Here is a 21399-nt window from a genome sequence, read left to right as displayed (position 1 = left end):
CAAAATTACTCAGTATAGTTAAGGCCAAAGCAGACTGAAGAATTACAAAGGGATCTCACTAAACTGGGTGACTGAGCAACAAAATGGCAGATGAAATTCAATGGTGGCAAGTGCAAAGTAATGCACATTGGAAAACATAATCCCAACTATACATACAAAATGATGTCAAGTATCAGAGGGGTAGCCGTGTTAATCTGGATCTGTAAAAGCAGCAAAGAATCCTGTGGCACCTTATAGACTAACAGACGTTTTGGAGCATGAGCTTTCATGGGTGAATACCCACTTCGTCGGATGCATGTAGTGGAAATTTCCAGGGGCAGGTATATATATGCAAGCAAGAAGCAAGCTAGAGATAACGAGGTTAGTTCAATCAGGGAGGATGAGGACCTCTTCTAGCAGCTAAGGTGTGAAAACCAAGGGAGGAGAAACTGGTTTTGTAGTTGGCAAAGCCACAAAGCCATTACAAGTCTGTTTAATCCTGGAGCTGATGTGTCAAATTGCAGATGAACTGAAGGCTCAGCAGTTTCTCTTAAGTCTTCCTGAATTTTCGCAGGATGCCACTTAAGATCTGCTATTGGTGGCCAGGGAGTGAGTGTTCTACAGGTTTGTATATGCCATTCCTAATAATCTGATTAACAATGAATACCATTAGCCTTTCTGAAGACTGTTCAGTTTGGCTGATGTAAAACCATAAGCAGCGGATGCTGGTATATGATGGCGTATATTACATTGTGGACAAAATGATGGTCTACATTAGCTGTTACCACTAGGAAAGAATCTTGAGTCATTGTGGATAGTCTTCGTAAACATCCACGCAATGCACAGAAGTAGCAAAAGAAACAAATTAGGAATCATGGAATGGATAGATAATAAAACGAAAATATAATGCCCTATACAAATCATGGTCACTCAACCTTGGCTCCTAGTGCAGATCTGGTTCCCCAGCTCAAAAAAAGATATATTAGAATTGAAAAGTACAGAGAAGGGCAAACAAAAATGATGGGCAGGGGCTGCTGGAACGTTTATACAGGGGGTGCTGAGACCAACTGAACCAAACGTAACAACCCTGTGTTGATGGAAATTTCATTTCAAGCCAGGGTGCAGACCCCCAGCATCCTAAGTTCCAGCATTAATGATGGGGATGGAAACAGCTTCCGCTTATAAGGAGGATTAAAAAAGACTGGGGCTGTTCAGTTTAAGAAAAGAGATGACTTGAGGAGATGTGATAGGGTCTACATAATTCATTAATGGTTGAAAAGTAACGGGAAGTGCGTCACCTGATGAAATGAATAAGACAGCAGCTGAAACCACCATAAGGAAGTACTCTTCACACAACAACACAATTGTGGGATTCACTGCCAAGGATGTTATGAAGAGCAAAACAGGTAACGGCGCTTAAAAAAGAATTGGAGAATCCACGGAGGAAGAGTTCTTCGGGGAAAAGAAGACCACCTCTGTATTTGATCAGACAGCCTGAGGCACCTTTATTGAATATACACCTTGTGCACAGCGGAGGCCAGCGGTCCCCCTGCAAGTGTTAGGCTTACCTTGCCTGTTACAAATTTACTAGCTTATAAAGGTTTTACAACCGCAAAAAACGTCACGTAAATACAGCCTTATTAGAACACAAATTGCTAATGCTGCAAACATGACTATATTTACCCTATGGCAGACATATTGCATTTAGCAAGCAACTCTCACACATTTTCTATTTCCTTTATAGTCTTTGCAGTCAAGTCTGCTGTTAACCGTTTTAGCACTTTTTCTGTAAGTCGGACAGCAGGTCAGCTGTTTATCAAAAGATCTCCTGTTCCCCATTAAAGCCACAAATCTAGTCCTGCTCTTTGCCCTGACCTACATTCTTTCTGCCTCAGCATGCCTTTATACAGTAAAAAGCTACGTTAAAGCTCAAATTATTTTTGCTCAAAGCCTAGGCCTTAAGATAATAGAGGGGTTATTTCCCTAACATTCTATCGATGAGCTATTAGACAATGATGGTTCAGATGCAACCCCATGCTCGGGTGTCCGAGCCTCCAACTGTCAGAAGTGAACGGCCAAGGGATGATCCCCGAAATTTGCCGTTCTTACATCCCTCTCCAAAAAAACACTGGCACTGGCCAAACTTCAAGCAAGGAGTGTCTATCCAGCATGACCATTCTTTAGTTATTTCTTATTCTCCTGAACACCACAGGCCATGCGCCCCAGCCCAATTGGAAAACAGGGGAAGTGTGCTGGCCAGGCACGAGCTCTACCCTCCAGCTCGTTCCCCAGCCTCCCCTCCCGGCTCACTCCATGGTGCCTTGAACTCTGTGCCACCAGACACGGGGGCTGGGCCTTATTAAGGCTCCCCTACCCCAGGAAGGTCCCCCAGCATCTCCAGAAGCAAGGGGCTGTGACGATGTGGTTCTGCGGACCCAACTGAGAGTGCAATTCAGGCATCGCCCAGGCTCACCCAGGGAGGGAAGCGGGGGGAGCAGATAACGAGGAGACAAGGGGGAGGAACTTGTTTTCCCGTTTGAGATAGGGAGACCCAGGGGTCTGGGTCTTGGGGGTCCTCCGAGGGAAAGTGGGGGAGGCCAGAGAGGGGGTTCCCCCCAAGGCATTTGGGGAACCCAGGCTGATAAGAGCCTAAATCTTATCTGGTGGCAGCGAAGTAAGATCCAAGCTGGGTATAAGCTTGGGGGAGGTTCCCAGTAAACACTCAGATGTTGAACTCTAAGTCCAGATTTGAGACAGACGTTTACCACAGGGCCTATGTCCCCGTGCCTGGCTGGAGTTGGGACCAGATGCCCTTCATGGCTTGCCAGTGCCAGGTGTGCATGGCAGCAGCTTCAGAGCAATAGTTCTGCAGTTCATGCATTGGCTTCCACCAGCACCTCAGCACAATGCTGACAGGCACTTTGTGGTGCTAGGCATCAGGGCCACAGTGCCCAGGCCTTGGCACAAAGACCTTCCTCTGGCCCCCTGAGCCACTTCCGAGCTTCAGGGCCTAACTCCAGGGCATTGCTGCTTCACCCGCCATGGCTCCTCCCCGGGATGGGGCCTGCCTCCGCTCACAGAGAAGCACATTCTGAAGGTGTGAGGCTGCTCCCCGAACACACTAGGGCTCCCTGCCTGTGCTGGGCTCTGCATGTCCTCCAGTGTGACGGGGGCAAAGGAGGCTCTTGCCGGATGCTAAGCCCATGTTTATAATTGTTGCCTTGCAAAGAACCGCCCTGATGCAGGATGGGCCAGGGCACTAGCCAGGTGCAACCCCTGCACTGCCACAGATGCCCTGTGTGACCTTGGCAAATCCCTTAGCCCCTCTGTGCCCCAGTCCCCAGCTGTGCAAGGGGCATAACAGCCCTGCCCTGCCACACGGGGCATTGGGAAGGTACAGACAGTAAAGATAGTGAGGTGCTCAGATCTGGGATGATGAGGGCCAGAGCAATATAGATAGATAGATACGGTATACAGGGATGGATAGAGAGATAGATATCCTGGCCTATTCCAGGGTCAGTGGCACCTTAACCCCTATGCTGCAGCTGGAGCAGCCTGTGTCAGCATACAGACTGGGTGCGATCCCCAGCAGTCCTATGGGCAGAGGGCAGAGTGGAGCCAGTTGGACATCTTGGCATGGGATCAGTTTCAGGCTCCAGTGTAGAGGTACCCAAGTTACATAGGTACACTCCATGGCAAACATCTAAATCTGCTGCTCCCCCAGGATCAGGGATCCCTCCATATGCAGAGGAGACGGGGGGCCAGGCCAAGCTAGGCAGCAGCTTCCAGGGTGGGTGCTGCCAAGGAATTTACCTGCTCTGTGATCAGGCACAAAGCAAGCTTCCCGCCAATTAACTGCTGCTCTGTCTGTGTCTCAGCTTCAGCCCCACCACTCCGTGGCTGGCAGGCTGATAATTTATATCATTACAAGAGAGTTTGTTCGAACAGGATTACTAATTAGTACAGAACTACTATTAGCATCGGTACCACATTCCAGACATTTGCATTAATAATGTTTGTTGGCACTGAATCAAGACCAGTGTTGGGGCGAGGGAGCCGAGGGAGGGAGGGTGGAGCCTGGCCCAGGAGACAAGGGCTCAGCCAGGCTCTAGCAGGATCTGATCCCATCTCCTAGGCAGGGAGAGAAACTGGGAGAGCTGGAGCCATGGTCAGATTAAGTTATTTGTACAGCACCTTGCACATCGGACTCCTGCTCTGGCACTACGACAATGCACCTAATAAATAATGCTAAATTCAACCTGGATTGAGGCCCCGTTTGAAGATGTATGGGGTGGGGACTAAAAATTAACGAGAGTGTGAAGAAGCAGGACCAGAGAAGGAAATTGGAAAGAAGGAGCTGAAAGCATGGGAGGGGGGGCAGGGAACAGCCCAATAAAATGAAATGTAAAGTGGATGAATTATTTACTGCAAGAAACAATTGCGAAGTCCCTCACTCTGGCTCTGTGCCTTCTCAGAGAGAATCTGCAGCACTTCTCCCCAGCGTGCTGCTGAGTGATTTTTTACGACTAGATACATGAGGCCAGATAATCTTATAAGAGACTCCAGCAGATTGGCTTAGTATTGACCATGTGTTGAATGTAAAGGCTTCCCGCATCCATCTACTCCTGCTCCCAGATTGACAGCTCGACTGGAACTGGGTCTTGACACCAGGACTTCTGGGTGCAAATGCCTGGGGCACCACTGTCCTGCCCCAGCACATTCACCCCAACGGTGAGGAAAAATGGGCACAAAAGCGGTTTCCAGGCCAAGTGTTAAAATAGTGCTAAGTGGAGCCCAAATGGTTGGTCCTCAGTGAGCCTTTCAGTAAAATCCCCCAGCCAACCCCCAGCTCTGGCAACAGCACAGCTCTGCAGCAGGGCCAGCCTAGATCAAAACGTAGTCAGATCTACATTATGGCCCCTCACTGGGCCCATAGCCCATGCCCACAGCACAGCAACCTGCCCAGCCTGCAGAGCCAGGCACCAGACACAGCTGCCCTCCATCCAACCCACAGTTCAGCTGCCCCCTCCCCAAAGGTATGAGACAGTGTCCATCCACAACCCTGGGCACAAGGCAGGCAGCCTTCAGGATGGCACGGCCTTCCCAGCTCTCCCCGAGAGCCAAGCCGGGGTGACCTGACTGAGACAGACAAAGCTCAGGGAGGGACGCTGAGGGCTTAACAATGGAAATGACAGCGGCACGCTTGCACAAAAGCAAAGGGGGATCCACACAGCTGAATTTCAGCTCAGTGCCAGTTCTCTCCTAGCCAATGGCCCCTCCTTGCCCCATTTCCTGAGCAGCTCAGCTCTAGGGCTGTGAGAAAGCTCTCTGAGCTCACCCACAGCTGGCTGTGCTCTGCCAGGCCCTGGGCTCTGAGTGTCTTCTCAGCATTCCCCAGCTGGCAAGCAGAGAGCTGGGGCTGCCTTGGGCTGTTTGGCTGAAATTGGAGAAAGTTTGCACCTGTGGGAGGGGTGGAACCAGGCAGGGGGAGCGGGAGGATGCTGGGACAAGCCACAAGCCAAACTGGAAAGAGTTCAGGGAAGGGCAATAAAGATCCTCCCAGCAGGGAGGGAGTCCTGGGGAGATGAACACAGCTAACTCCACACAGCTGAGCAGGGGCATAAGGGGCTAGCTGTGGCCTGTATCTGGCACTGGGGGAGGGGAGTTACTAAGGGTGAGACACAGGGTAGAACTAGGCCACAAGGGATGGAGCTAAGAAATGAGTAAGATCCAACAGGCTCCCTGACAGCCGTACGCAAGTGCTGATAACGGGTGCATGGCACCCGAGGCCAGAGAAACAGGCCCAGCAAGGACACAGGTGAGGGCCAGGCATTGGCTGTCTGCCTGGCTCTGTTGCAATGTGATCAGCACTGCAGAGACACAGTGAGCCCATGCCTGCCCTAGCAGGCTCACCCCTCAGGGACACAGCAACGGATGTGACACCCAGCCCTGGAGGGTCACCCACAGCCAGGCGGGATGGAGGGGGATGGGTGTCCTGGGCCAAAAAGGGATGAAGAACTGCAGCTTTCCATTAGTCTCAAGAATGTTTGTATATCTCGTACCTGTTGGTGCTGCCAATGGGCAAATTCCTGTGACCAGCAATGGCAGGGGCTGTGCTCAGGAGCCAGCCCACAGCCAAGCCCAGAATACAGGGAAGTGTGCCAAGGCAGCGTCCAGGGGCAGCCTTCACAGTGAGGAAATAGAAGAGCTGTGCTCCAGCCTGCGTGGTGCTCCCGAATGCCAGCCCCTCTGGCTCTGTTCCCAGCCAGCAAGGTAGAACTGCGCTTTATTTGGCTAGAAGGGCTCAGGGTGGATCCAGATGAGCCTGGAGTCTGGTGCTAGCTGGGTAATGGGAAGTGGAAAAGCCTTTGGCACAAAGTCCTGGAAGGGAGACATTAGAGGAGAAGGGTCTGGGATAGTGCTGGGGCCTCTGGCTGCTCCACCACTGGACATCAGCAGGGGATGGAGGGGCAGGGCAGGACAGCGTGAACTAGACACCTCATACATTCACCACAAGTGCTGCCTGGCCTGCAGCACACTGCCCTCTATGGATCGGCGGCGCTAGTCTGGCCTTGGGGGAAGGTGCAATGTTCAGCCCTTAGGAAGCTGATAAGGATGCATTGTTCAGTGGCCTGAGTTGGGCCCTGGATGGGCTAGGCAGCATGTTCATTCCATGCCTGTCTCTGACAGGAAGGCTCAGGTCCCATTTCCTTTGCTAGTTGTGGCTCTAACAGCGCTATGTGATTCTTCCAGGAAAGAGGCTGGGGGAGACCACCCAGGGACATGCCTTCAGAGGGCCACACGCTGGCTTTTGGCTCTTGTGATGCAAATCTTGTGCCTTCTGTCCCTCAATGGGATGGTGGTTGCAGAGGGCAGACGCTGGCTCCCAAAGCTTCCAGCCCTGGGGCCAATTCAGGCGGTTTGACCCATCCGCTGCTGCTGCCCCTCATGCTCAAGCACCTTGCACAGGGAGTGTGTGAGGCACTTCTTTAGCAAGGGGGTTTTCAGACCAGTGTGGAAAGGGTTAAGGAAGGAGCAGCAGAGTAATTGTGAGTTAATACGGCCCTGTGTTTTTATTACACTCAGCACATTAAATTGCTAGCCTGGTACCAAAGGCCAGAAGTGTCACCTCTCAACAAGATGAAATCTATGTAGCCCATGGACAGGGGAAGGCTGGAAGATTTATAAAGACCTCCATAAAATTAACATTTGGATGGGAATGAGAGGGAAAAGAAACCATGAATTGCAACAGCAACAACCTGGTTAGTGAGTCTCTTTGCATTTTCACAGCTTCCATCCAGCTGGACAGATACTGCTGACGGTCAGAAATGCTGCCCCAGCCAGTCCTGCCTGCTGGTTGGATCTGGAGTGTCTTAATCAGTGGGAAAGGCAAAATCTGGGCTCCTGTGAGAAGGTGGCCCTTTGGTGGAACTGGGGAGTGGGGGAGCCCAGGGCAGGGTTAGCAGGGAGCTGTGGGTCAGGATTGAGGGCAAAGGCTGTAGGAGCAGTGATATGGTTGTACTATTTACACACCCAATCCCGTGTGATGGCACTGGCTGGGCACAGCCAGGGCCCATCTAACCATGTAGTAAATACACACAAATATGTCAGGCTTAGCCCTCCTCCCTGTCCCCTTAGAGAGGGGACCAGAGCACGGCCCAGCTGCACAGGGCTTAGTGAGCAGCAGCACATGTAATGGACAGATAGCACGCCATGGTGTGCGCACACACACACTGTACCCCACATGCCTGCATCATGACACACTCTCGTGCGCACACACACATTGCAGCTTCACACTTACACTCAGCCACGCACCACACTCATCATGTTTGTGCTCACACACCTGGCCTACCCAGTGGAAATGGAGTCATTAGCAGCAGTGCCGGCAGTCTGAGTGCTTTGCAAATAAAGCGAGGAAAGGTTTATACAGGAATAAATCTGTGTTAATGAGGTGAATCCTACTCCTGCCCCAACAGGCTCTCAATCAAAGCTAGGAATTTGGAAGGAGGGGGGGAAAGAGAACAAGGATGGGGCCATGCACTGCTCCCAGCTGGAAGCCAGGACTGCGGGGGCAGACGTTCCTAGGATCAGTGGTGCTCATGCCTGGGTCCCTCCAGGTGACGCCTTCCTGTCTGAAGTCAGCAGGAGGCACTGAGACCTCCTCAGGCCCAGGCAGGCTCTGAGATCTGGGCTCTGAGGGCTGCACTCAGACAAAAGTCTGTGACTGTGCAGGTAGACACACTGTGAAACAGCTGAGCCAGTCAGTTCCAGTTGGGGAGCAAATTGGAATGCCTCCTGCCTCCAAGCCTCTCCGTCCGACTCCCCTGGTGATCCCTGCACAGGATGGGCTGGGAGACAGAGGATCCCCATGTGAACCAGGATGGTTCAGATTCCCCACATTGGATGCCCCTCTCCCTTGTCTGGTTCCCAGCACTATTGCTATAACCCTGCCACCTGCCTAAACGAGGATCCACTTAGCCTGAAATCCTGCTACAGCCCCTGCGCAGCGGCTCCCACTGCGTAAAGCCATGCAGCTGCAAAGGTAAACAGTGCATTGGGATTCCAGCAGGGTCTGTCAGGCAAGGCCAGGGCAATGTGCAGAGAATTTAGCTGTCTAGGAAACAAGGGAGGCAAAGTCACTCGCTTTCCGCATCTCACTCCAGTCCCCAGAGCACTCCTCCTCATCACAGCCTGTCAGTGGCATTGCTGAATGAACCATCCTGTGCGCTGAGCCCTGATGGGCGTGAAGGGGGCTGGGGCTGGGGCTGGGGCTGGGGCTGGAACTAGACGCCCAGGTTTCTGCGATGGTATCCCGGGGGGGAGCTGGCTGTCCATCTTACACTGCCCTGAGGCAAACAAGGGGCAGGTGCTCAGAACGGTCACCCAAGCACCCTCTGTCCTCCAGGGGACCCCTTGCCAGGGGCAGTTCCAGGCATGCTGCAGGGGGCACTCTGCCGGGCGCCGGGAGGGCGGCAGGAGGCTCCAGCGGACCTCCCGCAGGCGTGCCTGCAGAGGGTCCGCTGGTCCCGCGGCTCCGGTGGACCTCCCACAGGCATGCCTGTGGAGGGTCTGCTGGTCCCACGGCTCCTGCGGGAGGTCCACCAAAGCCACAGGACCAGCGGACCCTCCACAGGCACGCCTGCAGGAGGTCCACCAGAGCCGCCTGCCGCCCTCCCAGCAACCGACAGAGCGCCACCCACGGTATGCCGCCCTTCTTGGGGTGGTGAAATGTCTAAAGCCGCCCCTGCCCCTTGCCCTGAGTTCTGCCTTCCCCCAGGGCACCCCCTTAGCAGCCCATTTCTGCTGCTTTCCTGGGACTAGGACAGGAGCGGAGAGCAGCAGGAATACCCCAGGAACAGGAGCCAGGACAGAACTTCAGGAGCCCACAGGGGTGGCCGGGTGGGGGAATGGGACTGAGGAAGCCAGCTCTCCCTGCATGGGTCTGGCTTGCCCGTAGCCCTGCGTGAGCTGCCTGACAAAGCCAGCTCGTGCCACACCCCTGCCCTAGTGGCCCGACTCCCCATCGCTCGCCTGAGTGGCTCCGCCTGCTCCCCAGTCTCTTGCACTCACAGACACTGTTGCTCATGCCTGCTGTAAATTACCTGCTTTGCATTTTGCAGCAAACTACTTAACGGTATTAATTTATTGTGTTCTGTCTTTAACAAACATCATCATCATATCGCTAGCCAGGATTATGCAAATCCTGGAACACGAAATATTTCTCTCCCCAAAGTCACCTTGATTTATCAGTTTTAGCCCCAAATGATATATAGACAAGAAAGTCAGTTTGGAGAAAGTGATAGATACCTGACCCTGCCCAGTGCCCCCTACTGGGCAGACCCAGCTCACAGGACTCACTGCATGTCCAGGCCTGGGGCAGCGCTGGCATCTCAGCTTGGCAGCCCCGGCCTCTCAGCTTGGCAGCCCCAGGGCCACCCAAAGGATTCAAGGAGCCTGGGGCAAAGTAACTTTGGGGGCCCCTTCCATAAAAAAAAGTTGCAATACTACAGAATACTATATTCTCGTGGGGGCCCCTGTGGGGCCTGGGACAAATTGCCCCACTTGCCCCCCACCCCCCTCTGGGCGGCCCTGGCCAGCCCTTGCAAGCTGCGCCTGCATCTGGTGACCAGACACTCCACACAGGGCCTGTGCCATGCAGACTGCCATGAAACCAGGCACCAGCTGGGGAGTGAGCCAGCACATGCTGGCTTGGGGCATGGGAAACAGGCCGGGCAGGCAATGATTCATTTCCAGGGTGAATGCCAGTGAAACACACCCCTTCCCAGTGCAAAACGGACCTATGGATAGCTCCACGGCATAGCCCTGGCAGACAAGGGGCAGGTGAGGGGGACAGGGGGGTGGGTGAGGGCATGCCTAGGCAGGGAACACATTTCAGTACTTTACAAATCAAGCACAGGAAGCAGTGCTTAGTGCTGAGAAAAGCTGGGCCTCCCTTCTGCCCAATCGTCAAGTGCTCTGAATGTCTCCCCTCTGGCTGTTTGGTGGTGAATTCCCAGTGCCGGCAGAGAGGGCTAAGGCAGCCCTACCGAAATAATTGACAGCGGCACCAGCTGCAACTCCCCAGTTAAGGCTGGGCTGAGTTTTGCACTTAAGGCAGGAGTCAGCCTATCTGTATGTGTGAGAAACACAGTGCACCCTCCCCAAACTTACCGTGTTGACGCATCAGACCCAGAGTGACTGGTCTGAGGGCATACAAGAAAAGCTGTTAACTGCATCAGGCATTCGCACTGAATGCAGAAGGGGTTCTTTATGAAAGGCAGTGTCCCTCAGATCTTGCTTTGGCCCTCTGCCTCTTCGTAACACAGACTCACCAAACCGTCTGTACAATTAGCACTCGCTGGAACCTCGCACCAGGGCTACAAGGGAAGAAATATTTCTAGGGTTAATGGCAATGTTTCCTGGTTTTCTTCAGAAATAAGAGTTTCTCCGTCCACAGAGGGCAAAGAACAATATTCTGCTGCAGAGATGTTCCCAGTGGCCTGTCCCCCTTCTCAGTGGGACTCAGGCCACCCGAGGGTTCCTCTCCACTCCTGCCCACCAACCAGCACCGAACAGCCCAGCACTGACCAGACTTTTAACGGCCCGGTCAGCTGTGCTGACGAGCACCACCAGGGTCCCTTTTTGACCAAGCATTCTGGTCAAAAACCAGACGCCCAACAACTAGTCCAGGGGCCATTTGCTTTCCTGAGGGCAGCTTGGCTTCCGTCTCATGGGAACAATAGGAATTGGCAGCCATTTTGAAAAGGCATCTTAGTAGTGGCACTGTATGGCCTCAGAACAGGAGTGGGCAAACTATGGCCCAGGGGCCACATCCAGCCCTTCAGGTGTTTTAATCTGGCCTTCGAGCTCCTGCCAGGGAGCAGGCTCTGGGGCTTGCCCCGCGCCACGTCTGCCGTGGTTCTGCGTGGCTGCCGGAAGCAGCAGCATGTCACCCCTCCAGCTCCTACGCGTGTGACAGCCTTTCTCGGGGGTCCACTCTATCTCAGGGTCAGGCCCCTCCACCTCCTGGAGCCGCACCTCTCTGAGCCTTAGCACGTCTGTCTCTGCCGTGGGCCCCCCAGGGAATCCCCTCGCTCTGGGCCCCCTGGGCCTCCTCACCCCCGAAGGGGTTGATGCAACCCTGCTCTCTAGACCGGAGTGACTCTCAGCCAGCATAAAACAGGAAAGTTTATTGAGAGTTGAACACAGCACAGGAAATTCTCAGGGCCTCAGGCCTGGCCTCCCTCAGCCCAGCATATCCCAGTCTCCCCTGCATCCAGGTGAGCTCTGCCTGCTTCCCCTCACCAGCCCGAGCCCCCCTGCTTTCCAGCTGGGTCTCTGATATCCCCGGCCTCGAGCCCCACCTCTGTCCATTGTCTTCTCTCCAGGGAAACAGGGTCGTAAACAGGAAGGCCTGGGTCTCCTCTCCTCTCAGCCCTCCCCTGGCCAGAACCGGCTGGTCAGGTCACCGGGGTCCTCTCTCTGCAGCCCATTGTCCTCCCACTGGCCAGAACCGGCTGTGACTCCTGAGCTGGGTCTCCGGGGCACCAGGTCACCAGTCGCTGGGGTCCCAAGTTCCCTCTCCCCTCACCTCGTTAAACCCGTAACACCCAGGGACACTGAGTCCCACCCCCTCGGCATGCAAACCACTGGAAAACACAGAAACCCCAAGAAACCCCCCACTTCGTCACAGAGGCAGCCAGGGGGCTCCACACACTGCTCCCGACACAAGTGCCACCCCAACAGCTCCCATTGGCTGGCAACTGCGGCCCACAGGAGCTGCAGGAGCAGCACCTGTGGACAGGGCAGTGCACAGAACTGCCTGACCACACCTTCTCGTAGGAGCTGAAGGGAGGACATGCTCCTGCTTCTGGGAGCTGCTTGAGGTGGGCACCGCTCAGACCCTGTCCCCTGCCCCTCTCCAGCGCCCCAACCCCCTGCCCCAGCCCTGATTCCCGTCCCGCCCTCCAAACCCCTTGGTCCCACACTCCTGCACCCCAGAGTCCACACCCACAGCTCCTACCCCCCGCCCCCACTTCCCTGTCCCAGGCTGGAGCCCCCTCCTGTACCCTGAACGCCTCATTTCTGGCCCCACCCCAGAGCCCGCACCCCCAGCCTGAGCCCTCACCCCCTCCCACACCCCAACCTCCAATTTTGTGAGCATTCGTGGCCCGCCATACAATTTCCATACCCAAATATGGCCCTCGGGCCAAAATGCTTGCCCACCCCAGCCTCAGACCCATTGAAAACAATGGGAGACAGTGGCAATTTTGAAAAAGGGCATTTCTTCAGTTCGCTAAAGGTTCTGAAGGAGACTATTTTATGCTGATAGATAAACTTTCAACTATGAAAAATGACAGCAAAAGCGGTAATTAATGCAAAATGTTTCCTTTCAAAAGCTACCTGTTGCAGCAGATTGCGCAACAGAATGTGCAACTAGTAGTAGGAAACTGGGGTGGGGGGGGTGAGGTGCACACAAACCCAGGAGAACTTAGAGGGGAAAATGGTATGGGGGTATAGCTGGGGAATGTGGTGTGGGAGTTGTGGGGTACACCGAGGCATGTGGAGGACAGCATGCAAGGAGAATCTCAGAAGAGCAGGAAGGAGGAAAGGTGCACATTCTGGCTGCTTTACGCTGCTATGGCAAAGCAAAGCAGCTGTAAACCTAGGGTTGCCAGGTGTCTGGTTTTCAACTGGTAAGTCCAGTTGAAAGAGGACCTGTACAGTGTCCAGTCACGTGTACTCATCACCAGACACCAAAAGTCCACTTACCACAGGTGGGGGTGCCAAGGGAGGAAGAGCTGGGTCATCAACCCATGCCAGCCCCTGCTCAGCTGGAGTCACCTCCTACCTGCAACTCGTGGGCAGGCAGGTTCCCATCCTAACCCTCAGAGCAGTGGGAGCCCAGCTGGAGGGAGGTGGACAGGATTGAGTGAGGAGGAAGAGGGAGTGGGGAGAGCAGTGAGTGACAGGTGCAGGGCCTTAGGGAAGAGATAGGGAGATTCCAGCTCTCCTGCTGTAGTGTCCAGTTTTCACAGATTAGAAAGTTGGCAACCCCCTTGTGTAGCTGGGGGAGCATGCAGGCCAGCCACATGAGGGGGTTGCCAACTTTCTAATCTTTGAAAACCGGACACTACAGCAGGCTGTCCTAGAGTGTGGTAAAGCAGCCAGAGTGTCCTGGCAAATCTGGCCCTAAAGGTTCAGATAAAACAACAACTGCAGGCTGATATTCACTATGAATATTGCATGGTAAAATGTTTGCTGGGTTTCCTGTTTGCTGTTCATCTGTAACATTTTTAATTAAGATAAAACAGGAAATGACTCAGACAGATGGCATTTAGGTTGAGAGTGGGTCTCAGTAACTTAGGATAAAATATACAGCAGGGAAGTTGCAATTATCCCAAACCCAAGTGTTATAAACCAGAAAATGCAGAATTATGGTTATACTTGAAAGACACCCATACATGCTAAAGTGTGGAAATGCACAGTCAGGGCAACCACAGACCTTAACTCTGCCCAGTAGTGATGTGTTGCCTAGTTAGTTTAATATAATCTGGGAATATAAACACTACAATTGTCCTGGCCTGGTGCTCAGTGCTGTCACTGCAGGGCACAGCTCAGGCCATGTGGGTGCCCTGCTGACACAGTGATTGGATCACTGATCCGAGTCACTGCAGCAGCTGGGACTGAGCAGTCCCATGATGTATGGCCTGGGCCATCCCAGAGGCACAGTCTATTCCATTCACTCCTCCCTCACATTCATATGCAAGCATCACCTTGCCAGAGCCTAGGGAGAGACAGGCCCCTCCCTGTTCTGAGACAGGCAGGCTCTGGTGCTGAGTAGCTCACAGCTGAGTGCAGGGTGCTGGGGGATGGGACTTATCATTGTCCATGCCCTGCTTGGGCACGTACTCAGCCCAAACTCCCAACAGATGCTCTTACCTGGCTATCTCCTTGCCATTCATGCTGCCAGGACTCTTCATCCACTGAGTCACTGGACTGTCTCCAGCTCATTCCTGCCCACTTTTCCAGTTTGCCTTCTACATTCTGATTATTTCACACCTTCCTTCACTCAGCCCACTATGCAAGCAGCAGCCTCCAATGCCTGTGCCCTGCAGCCCCCATCTTCTGTGGGAGGCCTTCTAGCAGCGTGGGCCACCACATCTCCCTGATGGGTTACGTCCTACTCTGTAATGTCAGCTTCTGGCTGCAGGGCGAGAACTCCTTGGCCCAGGGCTGTAACTGATTACACATTGCACAGCTCCTGCTGCTGTATTGGTTCTAAAGGAACCTCCAACATTCAGACTCTCACAGACCACTGGTGCAGACACATGGCAATGGGCACATTAGAAATAGGGTATTGATGGACAGACAGACAGCCTGTGCTTAGCCCTGCCTCTCCTCCTTATCTCCCTGATCTATTTGGAAAGCTCCATCTTCATCTCTTTAGCCTTCTTTGCAGCAGTCTCTCATGCTGGCCTGTCCCAAGGGAGGGGCTGCGTCCAAGTGGGTTAGCATCCGGCTGGGGGCCGCCTGTGGTGTAGGCTCTGCTGAATGGTATGAACTGGGGCAGCATATTTTAGAGGGGTGGTCAGTTACTGGTTCTATTCTACTCACGCCAGTGAAGTTATACCTTAAGTGGTCCCTGGGTCATAGCCATCCCTCGTAGACAGCCATAGCTGTCCCTGTAGAGTCAGAACTGAGCCAGGGGTCAATGGCCATAGCTGTCCGGCAGGGATTAGCTGCGGGGCAGGGAGGTTGTCATTGGCCATAGCCATCCCACAGGGGAAGGTACAAGCAGTGAGAAAGGTCTTCTCAGTCTCACCCTCTTGAATATTAAATATCTTTAGCACAGGTGTTCTCACAGGCTGGGGAGGCTCCGATCGACTCAGAGTTTGCAACCCATTCATCTTCCCCCCTCTCTCAGTTACAATTATGCCACTTAGGCAGCAGCACACAGAATCTGCCAGTGCCAGAGAAAAGCTGGGGAGGCAGGAGGAGCACAGGGGGGAGAATGGAGGCAGTGACAGAAAGACAGAGCTAGGCAGGCAATTCCATTTCCAGAGGCTGTCCCACCAATTCAGCTTAGGCACATGATAAGAAACCCATTTCCAGTGATAGGCACCCTAATCCCCAGTCTTCTTGCATTTCCATTTCCTGAGAGGAGCTGCCTCCAAGGGGGAGTAATTTCCCCATCTAAGTTTGCTGGAAGGGACAGCACTGGATTAAATACTGATTCTCCCAGCATTGTTTAACCCTTTATGTGCCTGCCTACAACACACTTGCAAGAGCCAGTGGAATGGGGGGACAGGCCAGGGTAGCAGGGACGCTGCTTCTCAGAACTGATGAGCAGAGCCATAGGGAGTCAGAGAACTACCCCAGGGATGGGGGGGGGGGGGGGGGCTGCATCCCAGCATGAGGGGCTAGGGATCAGGACTGAGGGTCATCTGCAGAGTGGGAATGAGGAGGCTCAAGACTGACATTAAGGTGAGCACCCGGAGACCCCTCCCTCGTGGGATCAGTGCCACACTGCACTGGACACCAGAAAGAGACAGTATCACTGACCCCAGCATTAAAATAGCATGCATCAGGCTCAAAAAAATAAATAAATAAATAAAAAATCATACAATTGGCTTTTAAATCATTAGAGTTACAAGGGTCAGGTGGGCAGCAAGGGGTTGGGGGCTATGGTTATGCCCTAATACACCCTAACAATGTTCCAGCCAGCCCCCATTATGACACCACTGCCTGCTACAACTCACAATTTTATGATGCACATGTCCTTTTTGTTTTGGGGTGCTGTCTGGGCATGGGGCAGGACAGGAGCACTGGGTGCTGGCATCAGGAAGAGTGGTGGTAGGGAAAGTGGGAGGCAGGCCCCACTTTACTGGGTTTTTTTTCCTCCTCATATTTGTTCCAGTATTGACAAGAGGCAGATTGGCACTGGCACGACAGGAATGTGCACACATCCCTAATAAAGAACGCTGCCAGCATCACTGACAGAACTCACACCTGCTGGGCCCACTCAGCTCCGGGCAAGCGTGCTGCCCCAGAAGGCTCCAGCAGAGTCGCATTGGAACTGGGGGCTGGCGTTAGCCCAGTCCTTCAGCAGTAAGGTACTGCGTGTTATCACCTCACTGTTGTTTCAGCCATTGCCTCCCCAATCAACTCACCAAGATTTTCCAAAAAGAATTCTCTGCACTCCAGGAAGTGCCCCTTACTGCCCTTGGCTGGGCGATGCCCCCGCCCAATTGCTAAAGGCTATTTCCCAAGAGCTCCCCGACCTGCCCTGTAGCAACAAGCTCTAACTGAGATTGGGTAGAGGAGTTCAGCATCCCCACCACCTGAGGGAGGTGCCATTCACCCCACTCCTCATTCATGAACGTGCCAGCCCCATTGTCTCCCTCTCTTTTCCCCGTAGATCTGTAAGAACACCTCCCTCCTACCCTCTTCGCCAGCATGAGCTCAGTCTGTTCTGTCTTTCCCCCGATGCAGCCGGTCGCCATTTGACCACCTCCCCCATTTCATTTCCCAGCACTGGAAATTTTTACCTAGATTTTGAGTCACTACCTCATGCACCCACAGACTCTGATTCTTGTCCCCAGGCTCTTCGTGATTCCTCGCCTCACTAGACCCCATTTCCTTCTCACAGCCTGGAATAGAACCCAGGTGTCCTTGCTCCCATCCGCCCCTTCTAAGAACTAGGAATGGAACCCAGACAACCTGGTGTCATGGACTCACAGATCGTGCTCACACTTGGCCCTGTGCGGTCCGTGGGGGGTGCCCCTTTCAGTGAGACAGCCCTTCTCGGGGGTCCACTCTCTCTCGGGGTCAGGCCCCTCCACCTCCTGGAGCCGCACCTCTCTGAGCCTTAGCACGTCTGTCTCTGCCGTGGGCCCCCTCCGGGAGTCCACGCACTCTGGACCCCCTGGGCCTCTTCACCCCCAAAGGGGCTGATGCAACCCTGTTCTCTAGACCAGAGTGACTCTCAGCCAGCATAAAACAGGAGGGTTTATTGAGAGTTGAACACAGCACAGGAAACTCTCAGGGCCTCAGGCCTGGCCTCTCACAATAACAGCACATCCCAGTCTCCCTGCATCCAGGTGGGCTCTGCCTGCTTCCCCTCGCCAGCCCGAGCCCCCCTGCTTCCCAGCTGGGTCTCTGATATCCCCGGCCTCAAGCCCCGCCTCAGTCCATTGTCTTCTCTCCAGGTAAACAGGGTCGTAAACAGGAAGGCCTGAGTCCCCTTTCCTCGCAGCTCTCCTCTGGCTGGAACCGGCTGGTCAGGTCACCGGGGACCTCTCTCTGCAGCCCATTGTCCTCCCACTGGCCAGAACCGGTTGTGTCTCCTGGGATGGGGTCCCGAGTCCCTCTCCGGTCCTCTGTAACAACAAACTCCCTCTCCCCTCACCTCGTTAAACCAGTAACACCCAGGTACATTGAGTGCTACCCCCTGTGCATGCAAACCCTGGAAAAGACAGAAAACCCCAAGAAAACCCCCACTTCGTCACATCTGGCTCCCTGTCCCACCTGCTCTAGCTCACTAGCCCTCGCTCCCTCCAGCCATAGCATGTTGTGCAGCATCCTGCATGTGGCAGACACTTAGGGGGCACAAACCCTGCTTTACTGACCCTCACTCTCCTTGCCCCACAGGCCATGGGAACGCGCTGGGTTGGGGGTCCCCATTATCACTCGAAAGCAGGTGTTCTGGGCCACTTTATCCAAAGGCCCCAGCTTGCTCCCTAGTCAGACAGACTCAGTCTAGCAGGCTCTGGCTGGCCCCAAGGTTCCTGGGCTCCATCCTCAGCCCTTCACTGCATAAAGGGGAGAAACAGAGAGGCTGTGGCAGAGGCTCTGCACTCCACAGCTCTCTCCCCTCCCTGCTGGATGTGACTCCAGCACGGACCACAACTCTCCATTCATCATCTGCTAAACAAATTGAAATTTAAGGGCTTGTGTCTCTAAAACACAGAAAACAATTCCTATTGCATTTTAATGGTGCTGTAATTTATTGGATCAGAAATGATGGATGACAGCAGGAGAGGGCTGAGCCCATTGAGCAGGGGGAGCACTAATGCAGCAGGAGCCTGCCAGAGATGTGCAGCAGGGGAGGGACATCAGGCAAGGAGAATGGCATGACCAGAATCAGGCAGCAAGGCCTGTGCCTCACTCTCTTGCTGCTGCCTCTGCAGCCCCTCCAGCAAGCCCTTCAGAGGCCCCGCAGCAGGAGCCCCTCCCGTGAGACTCCAGGGGAGCAGCCTCAGAACTGTAGCCCAGTGCCAGCTGCTCCTGGCTACTCTTGTGGATGTCAAGCAGCTTCCCTGCCGCCCATAACTGACATGAGCGAGGCACAAGGCTGTCCAGATGGGGGAAAAGTGAGGCGGTGGTCCGGGTCTTCGGTGGCATTTCAGCAGCGGGGTGGGGGGGTGCCTTCAGTGCTGCCAAAGACTCGGAGCGACTGAAGGGCCCCCCGCCGCGGAAATGCCGCAGATGACACAGACCGCCGCCGGGTGAGTACAAGCGCCACAGCTCCCCCACCTTGCCCCAGGCCCCCTGAATCCTCTGGGTGGCCCTGGCGAGGCACAGGAGACAGACACTGTTTGAAAAGAGGAGCAAGAATCCCACAAGCTGCATCAGCCCTAGAGGGAGCCAGTGGAAGGAGCATCTGGTGGGGACAGCAAGAGAAAGCAAGCACAGCTCCCCTCCCCCAGCCTAATTTCCCTGCTCTAGAGAGCCTGAGCTGCATCGGGCAGTAATTGAAACCAGGCTGTTTAATACAGGTGCCAATTACCATCCCCTAGTATGGGCAGCTCCGATAAATAAAGCAGTCAGTGAGCTCTGCTGGGGGGAGCTGTGCAATGAGCACCCCTGAGGGGAGGACACGGTGACAGCAGCAGAGCTAATCACATCGGTGCTGCAGCCCCTGCCCCAGCAGTCTGCAGCTCAGCCAGCCTGAAGGCTTTGACCCTACGGGGCGTGGGGCAGTGACAGCACTGCCAGCTCTCTGTACTGACAGTCAGGTGAGTCTGCCCCACTGCAAGGTGCAAACTGGCCAGCATCTCCCATGTTCCCATCAGTTACATGCATCCCAGCATGGCTCACTCTGCCCCCTCTGCTCCTCCAGCAGCTCTCACTGCCCCTGCCACACCTGCTGTAGGGATGGGGAGCAACTGACCCCATCATAGAATATTAGGGTTGGAAGAGACCTCAGGAGGTCATCTAGTCCAACCCCCTGCTCAAAGCAGGGCCAACACCAACTAAATCATTGTGTCAAGCCAGGCCTTAAAGCCTCTAAGGATGGAGATTCCATCACCTCCCTAGGTAACCCATTCCAGTGCTTCACCACCCTCCTAGTGAAATAATGTTTCCCCAATATCCAACCTAGACCTCCCCCTGCAACTTGAGATCATTGCTTCTTCTAGTTCTGTCATCTGCCACCACTGAGAACAGCCAAACTTCATCCTCTTTGGAACCTCCCTTCAGGTAGTTGAAGGCTGCTATCAAATCCCCCGTCACTCTTCTCTTCTCCAGATGAAATAACCCCAGTTCCCTCAGCCTCTCCTTGTAAGTCATGTGCCCCAGCCCCCTAATCATTTTCGTTGCCCTCCGCTGGACTCTTTCCTATTTGTCCACATCCCTTCTGTAGTCAGGGGTCCAAAACTGGACGCAGTACTCCAGATGTGGCCTCTCCAGTGCCGAATAGAGGGGAATAATCACTTCCCTCTGTCTACTGGCAATGCTCCTACTAATGCAGCCCAATATGCTGTTGGCCTTTTTGGCAACAAGGGCACCCTGCTGACTCATATTCAGCTTCTCAGCCACTGTAATCCCCAGGTCCTTTTCTGCAGACCTGCTGCTTAGCCAGTCGGTCTCCAGCCTGTAGCAGTGCATGGGATTCTTCTTTCCTAAGTGCAGGACTTTGCACTTGTCCTTGTTGAACCTCATCAGATTTCTTTTGGCACAATCCTCCAATTTGTCTAGGTCACTCTGGACCCTACCTCTCCCCCCAGCTTAGTGTCGTCTGTGAACTTGCTGAGGGTGCAATTCATCCCATCATCCAGATCATTAATAAAGATGTTGAACAAAACTGACCCCAAGACCGACCCCTGGGGCACACCGCTTGATACCGCCTGCCAACTAGACATGGAGCTGTTGATCACTACCCACTGAGCCTGACAATCTAGCCAGCTTTCTATTCACCTTATAGTCAGTCATCGAATCCATACTGGTCTCTCGCAACTTACGTGCATTTAACATGTTTACGCTGAAAGGCCTAGAGTCCAGGAGGGGGCGTGGCCGCAGGAGGCGTGACCTCAAGATTTAAAGGTCCTAGGGCACCAGCTGTGGCTGGGAGTCCTAGGGCCTTTAAATCACCCAGGAGACTCCCAGCTGCAGAGGTGGATGGAAGCCCCTGGGGCGACCTAAAGGGCCCGAGGCTCCAGTCACCATGGAGCTTCGGGCCCTGTAAATGCCAGCCCCAGCCCGGCTAACAAAGCTGCGGGCAGGATTTAAAGGGCTCCTCCGGGCTCCCCACCACAGCAGGAATCCTGGTGGAGCCCTTTAAATCCCCCCCACAGCTCCAGCAGCAGGACCGGGGGGCATTTAAAGGGCTCCACCAGCCCTTTAAATGCCCTGCCCCCCAACCCCCGGTCCCACCGCTGGAGCTGCAGGCAGGATTTAAAGGGCTTGGGGTTTTGACTATACGTGGTTTTTGCTTTACGCGATAACCGCGAAACGGAACCCCCGCCTAAGATGCGACAGACCTGTACTTCTTTAACTTGCTGGCAAGAATACTGTGAGAGTATCATAGCTTTCCTACTCAGATCTGAACCTTAGAGTTCAGAACATAAGATGCTAGCATGAAACCTCCAAGCTTAATTACCAGCTTAGATCTGATATCGCTGCCACCAGACAGGAATT

The 21399-nt window shown here is 54.0% G+C and overlaps 1 protein-coding gene across 3 annotated transcripts in view; it reads right to left on the bottom strand.

Annotated features, from left to right (window-relative positions):
- Positions 1 to 5894: 5894 nt before the first annotated feature.
- SLC35H1 (solute carrier family 35 member H1) overlaps positions 5895 to 21399 on the bottom strand; it is a 66006-nt gene continuing 50501 nt past the window's right edge. The window contains exons 11-12 of one of the 3 annotated variants that reach the window (XR_004375781.2): positions 10651 to 10856; positions 5895 to 6360 (exon numbers count right to left, since the gene is read on the bottom strand). The gene's annotated coding sequence lies outside the window, so the exon portion shown is untranslated. Of the gene's footprint in view, positions 6361 to 8757; positions 8826 to 10650; positions 10857 to 21399 lie in introns of those variants that run through there. The other 2 variants (XR_012656970.1, XR_012656971.1) reach the window with 2 other exon arrangements.

Source organism: Chelonoidis abingdonii, chromosome 14 (genome assembly GCF_003597395.2).
Source record: "Chelonoidis abingdonii isolate Lonesome George chromosome 14, CheloAbing_2.0, whole genome shotgun sequence".
In the NCBI taxonomy this organism is placed as follows: domain Eukaryota; kingdom Metazoa; phylum Chordata; order Testudines; family Testudinidae; genus Chelonoidis; species Chelonoidis abingdonii.
This window is presented reverse-complemented; position numbering and strand designations above follow the sequence as displayed.